Source organism: Monodelphis domestica, chromosome 3 (genome assembly GCF_027887165.1).
Source record: "Monodelphis domestica isolate mMonDom1 chromosome 3, mMonDom1.pri, whole genome shotgun sequence".
NCBI lineage: Eukaryota > Metazoa > Chordata > Mammalia > Didelphimorphia > Didelphidae > Monodelphis > Monodelphis domestica.
The window spans coordinates 422,779,984-422,801,310 of NC_077229.1; the positions used below are offsets into that span (position 1 = coordinate 422,779,984).

Sequence of the window (21,327 nt, forward strand, 5' to 3'; positions counted from 1 at the left end):
TCACATGTTGCTTTTGTTAATTGTCACATAGATGATGATGGATGGATTTCAACAAAACTGGTTAAATTCTATGCAACCTTTGTGACATGGGCACTGTACCCCAGAAACCCAGGCCAACTATTATCAGGGAAAACTCCTTTGCCCTTGCAACCTTGTGACTCTTAACCTAGAAACACCCAATGACCCCACCCAGGGTCCTGAGATGTTCACCCTCTTTTGTCCTCTAGATATGCCTCCAGGCAGACCCCACGCAGATGACCACCCCACTCCACCAAATGCCTGAGGGACTAACATTCTAGTCATGTCCACACCAGGACATAGCATCTAAAGAGTATATAATCCCCAGAACTGATGTCGTCTGGGGGACAGCCTCTCCATCCATGCTGTCCCCATGGAGGAACAGCCTTTCCTTTCATGCTGTGCTCCCAGGGAACTGCCCTCCATCTTGCTGTTCTACCTTGCTATCCTCCTGGCCACTCTCAACATTACTTTCTAAATTAATAAATCTCTTTTTGTTTTTAAGCTAAGTTTTGGAGTCATTGCATGCTTGCAAAAGGTATCCTTCCCGAACCCAAAAGGGTATCCTTCCATGCCCATAATACTTTGGAGAATTTAATGAGCTAAGAATTTAAATGGTAATTCTAAGGGGTCTTCAAAAATAATTTTAGTAACTAGTAGTTTCTGAATGATTTTTAAAAATATTTATATATATTATAAAGAATGTTGTATTAAAGGTAGAGAAACAAAGAAATGTTCCTACCAAGGTGTTTCTATGAAGCAGGAAGCCAAAAAGAGCTCCTGCAAACCTCTTCAAGTTAATTTACTAAGAAATTTAGATTGTTCTGGTGGAAGTAATGTTCTATACCCAAATAAGTTTTACTTTGTTTAAAAATATATTTGCCAAGGTTGAAAGATTTGCTATATCTGTAAAAATTGTGACAAATATCCATCATTTTTGGTGGGGTTTTTTATGTCATACAGCAACTTATGTGAAATATGATAGTGGGTTTGTTTGCTATTGTAATTAACTGGGCTATTATGAATTTGGGGACTTTGGTACTTTGAATGTGCATTATCTACTATGTTATGTAATGTGTGAAGGCGAGATGGGGGAAAAAAAGTTTGCAGAAAAGGCTGGAAAAGCAAGGACTCCAGAACCTGTCAATCAAGATGAACATTCTATTTATAATGGGGACCAGGAAGGACCATTGAAAAAGGAGGAGGCAAACTGAAAAACTGAGTCTCTTTGCCTTGGGAGAGAAAAGAGGAAGGACAAAAGTCCTGCTCTCTGGTTTCTTTCTGCTATACTACAGTGAACTTGAATCTTCAAGAACTGTTGACCACTTTCTCATATCTGAACTATATTCCACCACCCTCCAACTTAGGAATTGTTTAGTATTAGGGAAACCCTAAACCCTCTCTCCCTTCAACTTCTTTTCCTTTCCCCTTCTCTTAAATAAACCCCTTACTTAATCTTACAGAAGAGAAACAGTGATTTATCTGATATACCAAAAGACTCACTCTGAGCTGATTTCAGTGAGATCAACAGAAGAATCAAATAGGGAGGGAAAGGAAGGAGGGAGGAGGGACAAAGAGGAAGGAAAAGAGAGGAGAAGGGAGGAGGGAGGAGATTGCAGATCTGATCTTAAAAATCATCATCTCTCACTTAAATAATACCCTAATACAATTACTGTTTTATTCTGAAAATCATTTTATACTCGCACATAGCTGACAGTATATATTACTGATTTTAAGCTATATATTTTTTATTTTTAAAACTTTTTTTAAAAAAACTTTAATTTTTTTCCTTGCATGTGCAATATAGTATCTGAGTTTTATTTTTTCTCTCCTTTTTGTATTTGAAGCACATGTCAACAGTATTGAGAAGAGTTTTCTTTAATTTTTTTTATTTTGCAATATAGTTTTAAATACATTTGTCCTAATATTAATGTATACCCAAAAAACTTTAGACTATAAAAATGATGCCATTGATTGTTTAAAAGAATTATGGGACTTTGCTTCATGATTCTGTCTGATTCCAGAAGAAAGGAAAATACAAAAGAGCCACTGAACAGCGCTAAAGAAGCATAGAGCACCTGCATAGTGCCTATGGAGCACAAGGTCAAGGAGACCAGATCCCAGTGGGATTGATGTAATTTTGAGCCAAGATAAGAGGACTTGAACTTGTTTGGGGTTTGAGGTTGTGGCTGTTTTGACATATGTCAGAGACTCAACTTCCTGAGTCACATTCTATCAAGCCCCTTTCGCTGCCATCCTGGCTCCCATTTGCTGCTGAAATCTAGTCCCTTTTCTGTCTTTCATAGTGTGGCAAACTTTCTATAGTCCTGACTACTGATTGGGTAGTGCATAATTTCTTAAATCATTTTAATTGGGCCCTGATTCAAGGACATGTTATAGATTTGTTTTCCTTTACTTAGATTTTTTTTAGACATAAGACTTTTACATTTTGTATTTCATCCACAAGTTATCCACAAAAAGCCCCCAAATTGGCTTTTTGTCAACCAAGGAATCATTGGTTTTGTTCTCTTTTCCTTTTATCCACAAAATATTGCAATTTTTAAGTTAATTATGTTTCCATGATCCTTTTGTGGAAACTGGTTTCCCAATAGGATCACAGAGGGGATATGTATAGAGATTTTGAGCCTTTGGATTTCATCCCCCAGAAGTCCCTTAGTATTTCCCAAAATTCCCTTTTCCTACTCCCGCATTTTGTGTGATTGTATTTAAGTGGCTATAACTCCTCCCTCTTCCTCTCTTTGACCTGCGACCAGGCTGAAATCAGGCAGTTCTTTTGTGTTAGTTATTATTATTAATAAGACTTTATAAAATATAATATTTAGTTATCGATTATTAATTTTCAAACCGACAGATGAAAAAGGAAAGGCTCCAATGTTCAAGATGGAAATGAACTTAGAGATTATCTAGTTTAACTCCCTCATTTTTCATATGAAGAAATTAAGGTCCAGAAAGGGGAATGACTAACCAAAGGTCAAACAACTAACTAATGGAATGAATAAAACTAGGACCTTGACCTCTTGCTGCCTAGTTCAGAGTTTTTTCCACTACACCCCTAACTTTTTCTGCTTCTGCCCATGCTAAATGTAGTCATGTTTCATATTGTTCTCCCTGATGTTTCTTGTATTCTTTCAGTTTTATGGCTTCTTAGCTGTTCTCCATTTTCCTCTACTAATTAACTACTACATTCTCCACGTTACATCATCTACTTTCGAGTACTATTTTAAGTATCTTCAAGTATTATTTTCAAGTTATATACCATAACAATAAGTGTAGTGCTTTGTAGCATTATTATTTCATCCTCCCACTTCATTATCAGAGGGATAAAATATCATATTTAACAAAGTTTCAGGCAATATATGTTTTTAAATGTTCAGGCTCACTCTTTGTGAATTATAAGGATCATTAGCATAATAATGGTGTAAAAAGGAATTCTTTATTTCTTTTTTAATTTTAACAGGGGACCTGGAGGTCCTCTTACCATAGAGATGTGTAGGGATTAACTAGTCCACAGTGATAAGAAGGAGAAACCATAGAGGCAAGAAGGAGAAATCATAAAGACAGGATGGAGAAACCATAGACAAGAAGAGAGGTAGGAAAGGGTTATAAAAGGAGTCAGAGGCTGGCAGTTTGGGCCATCAGCTGCTAACAGGACTGGCAATTGCAGAGAAGTTGGCTGTTGGGCACAACACTGGGGCTGGTTGCTGGTGGTGTGGGTTGGTGATTAGTTGGTGGTTGGGAGATAGATAGATAGATATTGATTCTGCTTGGTAAGCTGTGCTGTAGAGTGATCAGCTGAACTTTAACATTTATAGGTAGATATAGGTAGTTTTAAGTAGAAATTATAGGTAGCTATAGGATAACTAGTATAGACATTAGGAAATTTTCTTTCTCTACCTCTTTCCTATATTTCTCTCCTCTACTATATTCTTTAACTATATCTATTTTAATTAAACTAAATTGTTAATTGTTAAAAGCTGCTAGAAGTTTTCTTTTTTCTGGCTTAAAGCGATAATATTAATTTACAACTCTACTATGGTATTCTCATTAAAACAAATTATTAAAAGCTGCTCTCTTATTTTGTCAAAACTCCTCATTTAATCCTTACATTGGCAATTACCACACTGCATCTTAAAAATCCAACTCTCTGCTAGACATAGTGAAGCATGCCTATAATGACAACAAACATCTGAGGCTGGCAGATCTCCTAGACTAGTGATGGCAAACCTTTTAGAGATGGAGTACCAGACCCTGCCCCTACCCTACCCCACCCAGACCAAATGCCATGCTTGCTCCTCCACTCAGAGACCAAGCACTATGTCAGGCTCTACCCCTTCCACCTCCCTCCCTCACTGCCCCCAGACAGGAGAGAGAAGAAGCACTTCCATTGGGCTAGTGGACAGAGGGACTTTTAAAGGAAGTGAAGAATGTCCTCAGGCACATGGAGAAGGGGAGGGGAACAGCTCTGCCCTGAGTCCCTCTGACTTTCTAGTAACAGGAGACAGCAGGCATGCCCACAGAGAGGGCTCTGCATGCCATAGGTTGGCCATCACAATCCTAAGCATTAGAGTTCTAAGTTGGAACTAGCTATGCTGACTTGGTGTCCATACTAACTCTGTCATTAATATGGTATGCTCCAGAGAATGGAGGGGATGGGAAATGCCTGCTCTTCCAGTTTGGGGCAGATAAGGAAACCCAATCATTAAAAAAAAAAAAAGCACATCTCTTCTCCAGAACCTTTTCCTACCTGAAATCTAAAATTTAGCAAAATAGACATGGAAAAAAGAAAATAACCATCATGAGTAAAATATTAAATTACAGAAACACAGAACTAGAAGGTCCCATATAGAGCATCCAGCAGATCCATGCTCATTTTACAAATAACTTTCAGAGAACTGAAAGTGAATTGCTAATAAGTCATTTAGATTGGTGGGAGAGATGGGCCCAGTCTCTGCAACACACCCCCAATATGCAATTTGTCCACACTATGTTCAGTGCAAATATGGTGAACCCCAGAGGTGTGACCAAAAGAATCTAAATATATATTGATAGTGGGGAGAGAAAGGAACCTTAAAGAGTATGGAGGTGAATTTTTAGCTTTTCAGACTCTGATGCTAACTGTGTCAGTTTGTTCCCCTCCAAATAATGAAGAAGTTTGTTAACACAGCTATTAGAATTGAAGAAAAAGACTCTTGAATTCAGTGCCTGTATCCTATCACATATGTTGTATTTGCTGACTGTTTGCTTTATGATTTAATTTTGTGTTTGTTTTAAGTTCACATACTGATCTAATCTAATATATTCTGCTACACTATATCATTTTAAGTTACTGTGTTTTGGCCATTTAGCTATATATTCCATTACATTGTCTTTATTTTTACCTCCCCTATGCCTGGACTGGAGAAAATGCCATTATAAAAACCCAGAGTCAACTTGCAAATACTTTTTCATGACAAAACCATAGGTCCTTATAGATCCTGGGTTTGTCACCAGATCCATCAAGATCACATGTTGCCTAGTTTTTGTGCCTTTTTGCCTATGTTAATTGTCACATAGATAATGGATGGACTCCATCAAATTGCTTACAACCTTTGGAGAATTTAATGACCTAAAAATTTAAATTAATTTTAAGGGGCCTTCAAAAATGATGTTTAGATATCTAGTAGCGCCACTACCTCTGACTAATTATTTGCCTACTTCTGAGTTGTTTGTAACAAAAGGTAAAGGGTCCATTTAGTAGCTGAAGTGAAGTGCTGTAGCACTATTATATTCCCCACCTCCACATTTATAAAAATGTAATGGATGAGACGCCTGAAGTGAGTTTCACTATTGTAGCCCTCACCTCCACATTGCAATAGATGGGACATATAAAGACATGTCTTTTACAGCTGTTACAGTCTCATGCCAGAGGAGGGATGTTCATATAGAAGTGGTAAAGTTTTTCGTAGGGGGCATGGTACCCCTGAATGGCCCTTGAGAGGGAGCATTTCCCATGAAGCCTAGTATCTTCTGAATGGCTTTTTTTATATTTGTAACTCTTCAGCTTATTCTACCCTTCCCACCAGAATGGTTTAGATTTTTGGTGACATTTAGACCCAAAAGATTTTCATCGGCAGTACAGAGGTTTTTTTCTGGGATCTCCTGCCAAATTTTGGAATGATGGCAGTAATAGACTTTGTTAAAAATATGTCACCTAAGGTTGAAAGATTTGCTAGATCCAGAGAACTTGTGAAATGTATCCATGAGCTTCAATGGCTATAGAGACTCATGTGAATTCTAATGTTTGCTATTGTCATTAAATGGGTTATTCTGATTTGGAGGATTTTGGTACTTCTTAAATGTGCATTAGCTGCTATGCTACTGTTTTTTATAAAGCTGTTTTCTTAGTGAAAATTACGTACACTCACACTGGATCATAGCTAAGTTAAAAAGTAAATGGATCTCATTTTTGAGTGAGAAACCTTTGCATTCTGCCTCTCCTTGGGCAAACACAGTGTGTCACTGATTGTGAACTATATATATATATATTTTTTTTTAAGTTTTATTTTTCCCCCTTGTATATGCAATGGAGTATTTTCCTTTTTCTCTCATTTTTTTGTTCTTGAAGCATGTTACTAACATTAATGGTTTTTTGATTTTGCACTAATATAAGTGTACAATATCCATTAGCCCTAATATCAATATATACCCAATGGCTTTAGATTATGGAAACCTGTCACTGATTGATAAATATTGTGGGACTTTGATTAATAATTGTCTGATTCTAGGAGAAGGGATCACAAAAGAGCCATTGCACAGTGCCAGGGAAGCACAAAGTTAATCTGAACAATGCCTACAAGAACAAGGTCAAAGAGACCAACCTATCCCAGTGGGATTGATGAGATCTTCTTCAAGATAAAGGACTTGTTTGAGGTTCAAGGTTGCAGCTATTTGACATACATCAGATGCAGGTCTTCCCCGTGCCACATTCTGACAAGTACCTCAGTTTGGCTAGAAGACTGGCTCCCCTATCCCTGAGAAAAAATCAGACCAGGGAATGCTATTTCCTGTCTGCTATAAAAATCAAGTCCTTTTTCAATCTTGAAAGTGTGGCAGTTTTCTGTAGTCCTGGCTGCTAACTGGATAAGTGCATACTGCTACAATGGTCCTACAAGCTTGTGGACATAAATCACTTTATTGAGCCCTGATTCTAGGATCTGTTATAGGCTTATTCTTGCCTACTCCAAATTTTTATATACTATTTAATTTTGATTTTTTTCTTCTATTTTTTTTATGCTTCTGACTTCCTTTTAACAATTGATTCACATACCTCATAATTCAGCCATGTATCCCTTGGTGATCTGTGTGTCTATCGACACCCTCCTCAAGGGGGATTGTATAATTCATTTAAATTATAGTTTTATAAAAATGTTTCTTGTTTGAAAGTAATTTTAGGATAAAAAACTTGCTACCTCCCAGAATCCACAAAGTGAATTGTTTGGAAAAGGCACCATCTAGATGCCTGCAGAAACCTCACACTGCACCAAAAGATCCAGAATGAACTTTGGGATATAGTGAAATTGAACTGTGGGGGGTTGAATACATTTATTTTGTATGTATACTCTTATGCCAAAGGGGACTGTCCCCTAATTGCTTTTTTGACAACGAGCCTAGCAATCATTGCTTTTGTTCTCTTTCTATTTTATTTCCCTTTTGTCCCCAAACTATTGTAATTTCCCCTAGGATAGTGCAATATTGCATATACCCCTACTTGAAAATCTTTAGAGGTATAAGCTGGTTAAGTTTAAGTGACCCTTTGGAGAGACTAATCTCCCAAAGGATCACAGGGAGATTGTAAAATTAATATCCATACCCTAAAACTACAATTCCTAGCACCCCACTCTCCCCCTCGCATAACATGCTGATGCAGGGAGGATATAAATTTAATGTGGCCCCACCTCTTGCTCTCTTGTCTTCCTGTCTTGGCTTTGGTGGAGCAGGCTTTTAAACAGGCAAGGAGAACTTAGTCACGTGATCTTAATTTTGTTAAATAATTGGGGTTTTTTACTTCTATTTCCTTTTTATTCCTTCTACTTCAAGTGATTATTAATAAACTCTATAAAATATAATTCTTGGTGTTGCTGGTATTAATTTAAGTCCTACAAATTATAGATTATGATTCTAATGTTTTCCTTTTTAGAAACAATTTTTCATCATTTACCAAAAAAAAGGTCTCTTTTTACATCCTTACCCAAATCTGAGGAATATAGTAACTTTTGCCCTTTATATATATGAGTACAGTGCTATTTCATACTTACAAAAATCTTCCCTATAGGTATTTATTCATCTCAACATTTTGGCTAAACATTTTTTTTAAATCCTGATTAACTGACAGGTGTTTTAAATGCTTGCCATTCTCATAAAGAAATGAGTAGTCCTTGCAAAGAAACACTTCATGGTCACATGTAACTATGGTTCATCTGTCAAACACATAGTAAAAAAATGTTCATTAAATTTTACTAGTTGAAAGTATTATCTCTCCTGAAGATCAGTAGGACTATATCAGGAGCCCCAAGTTCCATTCCTGGCTCTGTCATACACCTATTATGCACTTCTCTCTCTTTTTTTTTAACCCTTACCTTCAATGTTAGAATCAATATTGTATATTGCTTCCAAAGCAAAAGAGTGCTAAGGGCTAGGCAATAGAAGTTAAATGACTTACACATGGTCACAAAACTAGGAAGTATCTAAGGTCACATTTGACTCCAGGGCCTCCTTGTCTCTAGGCCTGGCTTTCAATACACTGAGTCACTTAGCTGCCCCCTTCACTCTCTCCAATGCTCAATAATACCACTAATAACAGAGAGCAAAGTGTGAGAATCTGGGTAGTTTGTTCTCCAGGAGTTAAGTAGGTCATTCTTACTTTTTGCATGAGCCTGGTGAATATAAAAAGCTATCAGTTTGAATACAGCATATCCTCAAGAGTATAGGCAAGTGAATAGACTTTTAGTTCAATTGAAATTTTTTTCCCCTCTGAAATAACACTGGTGCTTCAACGAACAGCAGCACTAAGAAATAATTTTAACAAATGCTGCTAGTCAAACATTTAAGTTTCACTTTACTAACTACTAGAGTAGACCACAGAAGAATAGGGAATGGAAATAACTGTTCAGTTCAGTACCATTCTGAAACTTTACTTGAACAGCAACACGAGTAGATCAAGAAGATAAAATTGATGAAAGAATGAAGTCTATAAAGATGTCTCTACTTATTTCTACATGACACATTATGAAAATTATTGTTATTCCTTAGCTTAAAGTCAAGTAAAACAACAATGTTAGTGGTTTTTGTTGATCTATTACATTTTCTCTAAGGTTTCACTTAAATTGCATTAAAATTAGTCCTGAAATATTTCATAAAAAGAATTTTGACATCATCATCATGTGCCCAGATCAAGTTGAAAGGATCTCTCAATTTTCAAGAAAATCCTTTAAGGAACAGGCAAGAACGTGGCTCACTGGATTGAGAGCCAGGTCTAGAGAAGAGAGGTCTTGGGTTCAAATTTGGCCTCAGATACTTCCTAGCTGTGTGATCCTGGGCAAGTCACTTAATCCCCATTGCCTAAGCCTTATCATTCTTCTGCCTTAGAACCAATAGAACCACCCCTGGAGTACTGACTCCAAGGGTAAAGGTTTAAAAAAATTAAAAGAATCCTTTAAGGAAAATCTGGAAATTTTCCATACTGAAAAGAAAATGCTAGTTCCACTTTTGTAATCTATTTTCCACCAGAAATTGATTTTTATACATATAAAGGACATCTCATTTTTATCTTTATTTGCAAATTTTGGCTTATTTACTTGCATTTTTACTTCATATAGTAGCATGAATGATCCTGCTAAGGAGTTAAAACCCAATAAAAAGGTAGACTGAATTTAATAAAAGGTTGGTCTTCCAAGAAGCTCTATTCTCATGACTTCGATAATCGCTTCTTTTTGTTTGAAGAACTCTGTCTCCAGCCCTGTTCTTTCTCCCAGCTCTAGATGTCTTCAACTTGCTACTAGACTGTTAACCTCACTTCAAAATCAATACCTCTAAAACCCTACCCATACCCATAATCTCTTCCCCCAAACAATAAAAAAAAATGGGAAGGCATCTCTATTTATAGCAATAGTACCATCATTCTCTCTCAGTCATCCTGACTTAAAACTTTTAGACTTCTGTCCCTCTCTATTACTCCCACTGCTAATCACCAAATCCAATGAATTAATTCATTCTGTCTCTTGAAGCCACTTGTTCTATTAAGCCCCACTACGATTATTATTATTCCAATTATTATTTCAATTCCTTATCTCATAGCTGGATTCCTGCAATAGTTTCTATGAGCATGTCTCACCTCAAATCTCTACTACTTGGACTACTTATTATATAAATGATCTTCCTGAAACACCCCCTCCAACACTTGTCCCTCCTAATCAAAAACCTTCAATGGCTCTTTATTCAAGGCCCAACAAAACTTGACCTTTCCAACCTACCTGCCATTATCATGATCCAACCACTTTTAGTCTAAATAACTTGTTTATCACCCAAATATACTGATTCATTTCTCCTCTTACCTTTGCTCACACAGTGCCTCTTTACCTCTTCTATTCTCTCTTCTCCAATCTCTATCCTTCCTATCCTATGGATGCAATTCAATTCAATTTTCCAAACATCTATTCTGTACCCACTAATTAAGGACTTTTGTTAGATATTGAGGACAAAAGTACAACTAGAAAAATTAAAAGTGTCCTTGCCCTGAAGTTGCTGGTATGCTATTAATTGTTATCTAATGTATGTAAGATAAATAAAATGGAGATAATTTAAAACTGCCAACAATTGGGAAAGAGGGAGACATTCTTTGAGCTAGAAAGAAGAACTTGTAATACAGACATAAGAGGTAGTTTCCACAAAGGCAGAGAAAGAGGAAATGGAATATTATAGACCCTAGGAGGCACTTAGTAGACCAGTTTGATAGAACACAGAGTATATGAATGAGTTTAACGAGAAGTGAGGGCAGGAAGGGAAGATGAGAACAGTTCGTAGAGGGTTTTAAGTGACAACTGAAAATGCTTAGAAAGGAAATGTCATTCAATTCAATCAGTATTTATTAAGTGCCTAAAGAGTCTAATGTAGAGGAAGTGAATTCCAGGCATCGGGGACAACCTGTGCAATGGCCTGCAGGTGGAAAATACAAAGCAAAGTTCAGGAAATAGCAAATAAAAATGCATAAATTAAGACTAACATGAAACAAAACTAGAAAAGCAGGCTGCAGCCAGACTATGTTGGGCTTTAAATGCCAAGCTAAGGAGTTTGAATTTTATCCTATAGATAATAAGGATCTACTAACGTTTCTCAAGCTACAGAGTGATATGGTCATAGCTGTGCTTTAGGAAAATAATCCTGATGTGGAGGATGGAAAGAAGAAAGTCTAAAAACAGATAAATCAATCAAGGGCTCTATCCCAAAAGAAGGAAATGGTTATATAAGAGCCTGTAGTAGGTCGTGGTCCCTATAGGAGAAAAGGGATACATATGAGAGATGTTATGGAGTTAATATTGACAAGACTTGACAAGTGTCTGGATCATGGAGGAGAAAGAAGGCTGAGAAAAAAGCTAAAGATGTCTTCTTAATTAGCAACACTTATTAAGTATCTACTATCTCCTAGAGTTATGCTAGGCACTGGTACACTGATGAACCAGGACACTAACACCAATAATATAATCAGACCTGTAATATAATCAGTTTTAGAAAGTGTTTTTGGATTACATGAATTATGTATAGAATGGATTGAAGAGGGGAAAGACTTGAGACAAGGAGACCAATTAGGAGGCTACTGCAATTGTACCAAGTGACAGAAGATGAGGAACTGCATTAGCATACTGGCAAAGAGTAGAGAAAGGGTGATAGATATTAAAATATTGTGGAGCTAGAACCAATAAGACATGATCACTGATTATATATGGGAGGTGAGAAAAACTAGATGAGGTTGACAATTAAAATAAAAATAATAAAGCTGCTGCTTATTCAATGTCTTAAGGTCTAAAAAGCACTTCATATTAAATTATTTTATCTTAATTCTGTGGGGCATGCTACTACGAATATTATTACTCCTATTTTAGAGATTAGGAAATTAGGGCTCAGAAAAGTTAAATGATTTGCCTAAAGGCACACAGCTAATACTTGGATGACAGATTCAAACCCAGGTACTTCTCCTGGCTTCAAGTACAGTCATGGCTTGAAAGTTTCAAATTCAAGTGACTATAAAGAAAGTGGTACCAGTAATCAGTGAAGTTTTCATGAGAGGGTGGTTTAGAAAGAATGATAATTAGCTCTATATTAAATATTTTAGGAAGAAATGACACAGAGATATCCACAAAGAGATACATAACAGGTAGTTGGTGATGAAGAACCGAATTTTGGGATAGAAACTAAAACTGGACACACAGATTTCCATGCATAGTAATGCCCTAATCTTTCTCTTAACTCTAATGGAATTATCCATCAACTGTCTTTTTTACATCTTGAACTAAATGACCCATAGGCAGCTCAAACTCAACATACCCAAAACAAACTCAGCCCCTTTCCCAATTTTCCTAATACTGTCAAGGTCACCACCATCCTATCCACTCAGTCACAGCAATACATAACCTCACTGAAATCTTTTATTCCTCAGTCACACTCACCACCCTACAAAACAATCTGTTGTCAAATCTTATTGTTCCAGCTTTCACAAAATTTCTCTTGTATATATCCTTCTCTCCACTCAAATGGCTCCCATTCTGATGTAGGCCCTCCTCACCTCATGCCTGGATTACTGCAATAACCTACTGCTTGGTCTCTCCTGCCTAAAAACTCTCACACTCCAATCCATTCTCTATTTAGCTAACAAAAGAATGTATTTCCTAAAGCCAATGACAAATTTCTATATATACACATTCAAACTCTAGAGGCTCCATGTTACTTCCAATATCAAATAGAAAATCTTCTGTCTGGCAGTTAAAGAGCTTCACAACTTGGCTCTTTCCTACCTTTCCAGTCTTCTTACACTCTAAGCCCCTCTAAAAGATCCAGTGACAGTGGCCTACTTGCTAGTATCACAGGATACCCATCTTTAGATTGTGCCTCTTCACTGGCTATTTCCCATGCCTGGAATGCTCTCCCTTCTATGTCTGTGTATTGGCTTCCCTGGATTCCTTCAAGACTCAACTCAAGTCCCACCTTCTAGAAGTAGTTTTTTCAAAAATCTCCTTTCCTCTTACTTCTAAAGGCTTTCCACTTTCCATTTACAGTGTATGTGAGTGTGTCATATATGTACATAGTAATTTGCATGTTGTCTCCCCAGTGCTAGCTTGTTGACTTACAGAACAAATATGAGAGATCAGCACAGGAGAAAGAATATAAAGAAAGCTTTGGAGGCCATTCATGGTAAAGGGGCAAGAAATTGATATTGATGTTGACATAGGAAAGTAGTGAGTACAACAGTACAAAAGAAAAGATCACTAAAACGAAATCAAACTCTGAATAAATTGAGACATCAGAGAACTATCAGGATCAAATACCATTATCAATATCTCTATCTATAGTTTGTCCAAATATTGTTATAAATGTTTTTATTTAGTCAAGTAGAAAGAATCATTCATGGGGGGACGAGAAATGAAATGATAGAAGGAAAAAAGTTGAAAAAAATTAAAAGGGGAAGTCAAATGGACAAATAACTAACTAGGAAAAAAAGTATGGAAGAGAGGGAAAAGACAGTAGTCTGGAAAAGGAGCCTATCCAGTGGTCAATAGTCAAAACTAAACAGGCAGTAGTAATTAGCCCAATTCTATATCCTAGAGATTACTCTGATGACAATTCAGGAAGCAAAAACAAAAATTTTTAATCATGTTAAAGAGGAATGAGGGTAATTCGTGAAGTTATAAATCAATTTAAAGTCAACAATTGTAAAGGTACTAAAATAATTCAATTGGCAAATATGTAAATTTTTTTCTTTTGCCCGACATAATACTTGTAATCCACAAATGAGTGACACAAGTTGGATCTCACAATCCAGACAAAAAATAATTATATCCATAGTTATGAAAAATGTTTCAGTGCCAAAGGGTATACATTTCAAGAGTCATTATCTTCATCATTGTTATGCTCCACCACCCCTGAAACTCAAGATATTTTCTTCTTTTACCTGAAGGACAGAATAAATTGATTATGCTTTCGAGTATATAGGTGGCACCAAATTGGGAGGAGTTATTAATATCTTGGGAGTCAGGAATAGAATTCAAGGTGACCCTGACAAATTAAATTGTCTATCAACAGTTGAATGATATTCTATCTTGACCCATGAAAGGGTTTGGTTGAGTTATTTTTTTTATTTTTAGGACTAGAAATGGGCATGATTCAACAGAAAAAGTCTTTGGGGCATAGGGGAAGTGGGAAGGATGCAGGGGACCAACCATGACACCAGAAATCACTTATTCATTCAACAAGAAATCATTTAGTGCCTCCTGTTTGCATAGCACTAAGCAAAGGGAAAAGAAGGAAATATAAGATAAAACACATACACTAAGACATGAAAAGCAGTATGAAAACAGCATTCTAAAAGCCTTAGTAAAATTTTAAGCCTTACTTATTAACATATATTACTTGTAAATAAATATTAAAATAATAAATATTAAAAAGTTAAACAAAGCTTAATAAGTAAAGCTTAAAATTTCAGTGAGGCCTTTGGAACAACCTATAAAAATAAAGGTAAAAGGGGAAACCAACAAGAAGTTCAAAGAATGGGTTGTTCACTATGGCCTAGAGCAATCTAGTGGTTTTGTAGAAAAATATAGAATGTAAAATGTAGGTTGCCTTTTGAAATAATGGATAGGTTTTGGAAGGGAGAAGAAAAATATTAAGAGAGAAAAGGCAAAAACAACTGGAAAAATATTACATGTTCATGGGTAGGCCACGCTAATATAATAAAAATGATAATTATACCTAAATTAATTTACTTATTCAGTGCCATACCAATCAAACTGCCAAAAACTTATTTTGTAGATAATAGAAAAAATAATAAACAAAATTTATCTGGAAGAGCATAATGTCAAGGATATCAACAGAATTAATGAAAAAAATATCAAGGAAGGTGGCCTTACAGTACCAAATCTCAAAATGGACTAAATAACCATAATCATCACAGCAATCTAGTTCTGACTAAGAAATAAAAGAGTATATTAATGGAATTGATTAGAAACACAATAAATATATAAGAGTAAATGACCTTAGTAACTCAATGTTCAAAAAACCCAAAGATGCCTGGTTTAGGAATAAGAACTCACTATTTGACAAAAACTGCTCAGAAAACTGGAAAACAGTATGGCAGAAACTAGGGATAGACTACTCATACCCTATATACCAAGATAAAGTCAAAATGGATATAAGTTAGATATTAAGAGTAATATAATAAATTAGGGGAACATAGAATAGTTTACTTGACAGATCTGTGGAGAAGAGAAGAATTTATAACCAAAGAAGAGATAGAGACAAGATATAAAATTAATCATTTTGATTATATTAAATTAAAAAGCTCTTGTACAAATAAAGCCAATGTAACCAAGATTTGATTATAGCAAATTTCTAATTTCTCAAATTTTTAGAAACTCAGTCAAATTTGTAATAATGTCATTCCCCAATTGACAAATGATCAAAGGATATGAACAAGCAATTTTCAGATGAAGAACTCAAAGCTATTAATAATTATATGAAAAAAATGTTCTAAATCACTATTCATTAGAGAAATGCAAATTAAAACAACTCTGAGATACCACCTCATTCCTATCAGAATGGTCAATATAACAGTAAAGGAAAGTGATAAGTGTTGGAAGGGATATGGCAAAAATGGGGCTATAATAATACATTGCTGGGGGGAGTTATGAACTGAGGCAACCATTCTGGAGGGCAATTTGGAACTCTACCCAAAAGGCTATAAAATTACATACTTTTTGATCATGTAATGTCACTAAAAATGGAAGAAGGGCCTTATTTGTACAAAAATATTTTTGGCAGCTCTTTTTAGGGTGGCAAAGAATTGTAAATTGAGAAGCTGTCCATCAATTGGGGATTAGCTGAACAAAAATTGTGAAATATGTTGGTGAGAGAATACTACTGTGCTATATATGAAACAATGAGCAGGATGGTTTCAGAAAAAGCTGGAAAAATCTACATGAATTGAGACAGAGTGAAATAAGCAGAACCAGAAAGACATCGTACACAGTAACAGCAATATTGTGCAGTAATCAACTGTGAGACTTAGCTATTCTCAGCAATAAAATGATCCAGGACAACTCTCAAGAATTTATTACAAAGAATGTTAATCTGCCTCTAGAGAAAGAATTGTTGAAATCAGATGAATATCAAAGAATACTATTTTCACATCAGTTTATTTATGGTTTTATTCTGGGATTTTGGTTCTATATGAGTATTCCCTTACAAAAATGATTAACATGGAAGTAAGTTTTGCATGATAATATATGTATAACCCAGATCAAATTGCTTACATCTCCAAGAGAGGGGAGGGAAGGGTGGTAAGGAGACAATTCAGATCTAATAATTTTGAGAAACCTTCGTTGAAAATTGTTTTCATGTAATTGAGAATATATCTCTGAATAAAGAAAAAAAGAGAGAAAAGGAAGGGGGAAAGATAATAAGCATTTATGAAGTGACTATTATCTGTGAAACACTGTCCTAAGTGCTTTACAAATATCTCACTTGATCATCACAAAACCCTAGGAGAGAGATGCTTTATTTTCCCCATTTTATAGCTGAGGAAACTGAAGCAGAGGTCAAGTGACTAGCCCAGGGTCATATAGATGGGAAGTGTCTCAGACTGTTTGAATTCAGTCTTTTTTATCTAGTGTGTTGCCCTGTCTCTAGGCAGGGAAAACAGTACAAAGCCAGAACAATTGGAGCATTGTCCTAGAGTGCCAAAATTTAGAACATAGTTACTCTGTAGGCAATCTTCATATGGTCCCCATGGTTGATGGGTTTCTACTGGTCTCATGCCATGGTTCCTGGCATTCCTGTCATCTCAGCCATTACCCCCAACAAAGGCTCCCTTAGGTCATGATACCCTACTGCCCCAATAGCCTCATTTTTTCTATTCATCCTAGGATTAAGGAAGACAATCACCTGTACACTTTTATTCACATATGTAAAGTATTGGCTATATTAGTGGGTCCAAGATTGAGTTGTCAATTCCATGATATAACTATGCCCTACAATAAGTGATTCACAAAAATGAAAGTGAATAGCTCACCAAAAAATCTACATATATTTTAATGAAAGTAGAGGCTGCCATGTACTAGGGGTAGGATCCTAAAGCCTTCCAGAATGCCAGAAGAGAATTTTTCCCTAACCCAGGTGCTCCTTGCTTTTTCCTCCAGCCCTTCTGGCATCTCCCCAAGGTCTCTTCCTAAAGCCTCCTCCCCAACTAATCCATGCCTAACTAAGGTGCCAGAATTTATACTTGCAACTCTGCCTAACGAAATAAAAAAAGAAAATGAACAAAATCTTAGACTATCAAATGAGAATGATGAGGTTAGGTCAATGAAAATCATCTGGTTCATACAGAAAACTTGCTTTGAGAAAGAAAGTGAAGGAGGCAATAAGGTAGGAAAGGAGAAGGCTAGATCATAAAGATCCTTGAAAGCCACATTTGAAAGTTGCCACTTTCTAGGCTCATTAGTCTCCCTTGTAATGAAGCCCACCATTTTAGGAATATTATCCTGATACCTCTATTTACAATGGATCACAGGAGGAAGAGATTATGATGATGATACTTCATCTGTATTATGCAGGGAGAATTAAAGAGGAAGGAATAAAGGAAAACTTTTTAAAGGAAGAATCAGAAGGGCAAATATCCCTACAAAACTCAAAGAAAAATAACTTCCTGATAAGAAGAGAAGCACTGAAACAGACTACTATATGTAACTAGGTTAACATAGAAGGGTGTCTCAAATAGAATATGTAGTATCATCAGGAAACAGAGTGATGAACTGAATGACCTTTCAAAGATCTTTTCTCCTTTAGGATTCTGTGAATCCTCTCCCTGCCAAAAAAAAGTAAAGAGAAGCAAATACCCATCTTCACTTCATTACTTCACACTACTACTAAACAGAGTGATGAACTGAATGACCTTTCAAAGATCTTTTCTCCTTTAGGATTCTGTGAATCCTCTCCCTGCCAAAAAAAAAAAAAGTAAAGAGAAGCAAATACCCATCTTTCACTTCACTACTTCACACTACTACTTCAGGACTAAAGCAATCTTCAACTGTGCTAACTCAGGTCAGATAAGGAGAATTAGAAGAGAAGTTAAGAATAACTTGGGGCTGAGGTCTTTTATCACATTCTACTTGAAAGTTTATTCCTACTTTAACCATACAACTTATCTTATCATTCTTATTTCATCTCTTCTATAGGGACTATCATATTTCTCAAGTAGCCATGTACCTTGCAATGTCATGTTAGATACAGGAGACAGGCCACATGTATCAAACATTCAGCCACAAAGACACAGGGCAGCCTAGTTGATTGTTTACAAAGAATCACAGTGTTATGTAATTTTAGGAATATATATGTACATATATATAACATGCAACAATGCTATATACATCCAAAATTTCCAAATTCAAGAGTTTTCCTAATTCCTTCTCTATAAGATTTATCACAAAATGAAACTGCTTTTGCCAACTTTGACAACTCCCATTATCTAATGCTCAAACTAAAAGATGACACTTTCATTACCAAATAGGAGTGAAAGAAATCACCCATAATATTTATTTTTAGATACAACTGGGGCAAAATGAACATTAAACAACATATACAATTAGCCTGTTGATCATAATCATCTAGGGTAGAAGTTAAACCATATGTCTAATTATTTAAGATACTATATTATGTCACATTTGTAACAGTTTTCTTCCACTCCAATACTTTTCCTTCACACCAAGGACTACTAAAAAGTGATCCAAAGTTCTTGCCCTTATCTTACAGAAGTAGAAGTCTATGTAAAAAAAGTAAATGAAACAGGTTAGCAGGACCAACTAGAAAGACTAGAAAATAATTAGATGAAATCTTATTCTTGCTAAACAAGAGAATTTATACTGTCTACTTGTCTAGTACCACACATTCTAAGACATGTCTTTTACCCCAACCTTAAATGTCTATTTTTAATACAGCTCATAATTTATTTTCTGTTCTCTAAGGTTATCCCAACCCAACTAGCTGAATTCCCTGCATTTCAATCAGCTACCACAGTCTCACCAATTCTCACAATCTCCCCATTGTACTTGTACCTTTGTTTTACAATTTCCCTCAATTCCATTTGGCACATATAGAATTCCCATACCTCTGGTAACTACCTCATTCTTTCCTTAACACAATCCATACCAATTTTTCCCATCTACATCTCAAGTCAACTTCAGTTCTAAAAACTTCTCTTTAACTGCCCCCCTCCTCTCATTAACTGAATTCTCTTGCACCTTACAACCTTCTTCTTTCATCACATCCATTGTGTCAGCCCTTCAATGCTCCACTCCTCACTTTCAAGTTGTCACCAATAAAATCCTACCTCACATTAGTCCCAGCAACCACCTTACCTACTCTTCTTTCATAACTTTTCTTCTTCACTCTCACTCTCCTATCTGGTCCGCATTCTAAAAAACCTCTAAACTATCCCTATACACCCACTGAAGGCTCTTTATTCAGCTCCCCATCATATTCCTCCTCAACCCAGAACCCTTGAAGCCAAATTCCTGTCCTTTCAGTCCATCCGGTTCCACTTCTATCACTCCATCACCTTCAATACCTTCCCTCCCACCACAGCAGCCCACTAGGGCCCTTCCCTCCCTTTACATGTTCCCAGCCCCTTCCTCTACTTCTGCCTACTTGGGACCCTCCCTCCAACCCCATCCACTTCTGCCTACTTGGACCCCTTCCCACACACATACTTATATACTCATCTACCGACTCGAGATCCCTTCCTCCACTTCTGCCCCACTCAGGGACCCTCCTTCCACATCTGCTTCACTCAGGAATCCTCTTCTCCACAACTGCCTCCTCGGGACCCTGCCATCTACATCTACCCTACTCAGAAATCCTCCCTCCGCATCTACCCCATTCAGGAACCCTCTTCTCCACGTCTACCCTACTCAGGGACCCTCCTCTCCACGTCTACCATATTCAGGGACCCTGCCCTCCACATCTGCCTCCTCGGGACCCTCCTTCCACATCTGCCTCCTCGGGACCCTGGTTCAGACCCCTCCCCCAGCTTGACAGAGGTTTCCGGACCTTCCATTCCACCCTCCAAGGTCTGACAGGTCCCCCAGTCCCGGTGGGGGGGGGAGGGGGGGGCGGCTATCCACGGGCAGGGACAGCTCCTCTGCCACCGCCCTCCCTCCTCACCTGACTCGGGTGAGTCCCAGCTCCCGCGCCGCGGCGGGCTCCAAGGAAGGTTGTTGGTGCAGGGAGGCCGCCGTCGCCGTCGCCGCCGCCGGTCCGAGGAAGCGCGCGCCTGCTCAGTCCTCCATCTTTCCACGTCGCCCGGCTCCCTCTCAAAGACCGCCCGCCTGCGTCCGCCTGTCCAGGATCTCTCTCAATATCTCCGCGTCTCCCGGAGGAAGGGGGCGGGCCGAGCGGAGGGAGGAGGCGACGCGAACAAACTGCCGGAGAGGCGCGGGGAGGAGGAGCTTAGGGACTCACGTGGGCGAGGCGCCGAGTCCGCTTTCTGCGTCCTAAAGGACGCTGGGAAATGGAGTTCGCTCGAGAAGACATACACGTGTGCGTGTCGCCTGTCATAGGATCCCAGGATCATAGATGTCCAGGGACAAGCGTCTGAGTACTCGTAAATGTTTGTCATCAGGTTCTGGGCAGGGGAACGATGGGCTGGAGCCAGTAGGAGTTGGTTCCCGTGCGCCCCTGTGTGCAAGGCTCCCTGGAAGCCAGCTGAGACCAGTTCTTCACTTCACAGATGAAGAACATGAAAATCAGAGATGCTTAGTGATTTTCCTAACCAAGAGACTGCAGTAGAGAGGAGACAGTGCTCAGTCTGAAAGGAGAAAGATTTGAATTTAAATTTCACTCCAAATGATGAGGAATGCTAGCCACTTTGTGACAGATAGGTGATTGTTAAATATGCAGATGAATCACACACTTTATGGGAATTTGTTATACTTTACTACTGAAATAAATGTATAGAGGGAGTTTTCTCTTTGGAATACTCAAAAAAAAATAAAT

The 21,327-nt window shown here is 37.4% G+C and overlaps 1 protein-coding gene across 9 annotated transcripts in view; it reads right to left on the reverse strand.

Annotated features, from left to right (window-relative positions):
- Positions 1-20,784, reverse strand: part of DYM (dymeclin) — a 617,255-nt gene extending 596,471 nt beyond the window's left edge. For 7 of the 9 annotated variants that reach the window (XR_008917836.1, XM_003340591.3, XM_056824411.1 and 4 more), the window contains exon 1: positions 20,497-20,782. The gene's annotated coding sequence lies outside the window, so the exon portion shown is untranslated. Of the gene's footprint in view, positions 1-20,496 lie in introns of all 9 variants that reach the window. The other 2 variants (XM_056824418.1, XM_056824416.1) reach the window with 2 other exon arrangements.
- Positions 20,785-21,327: the final 543 nt, after the last annotated feature.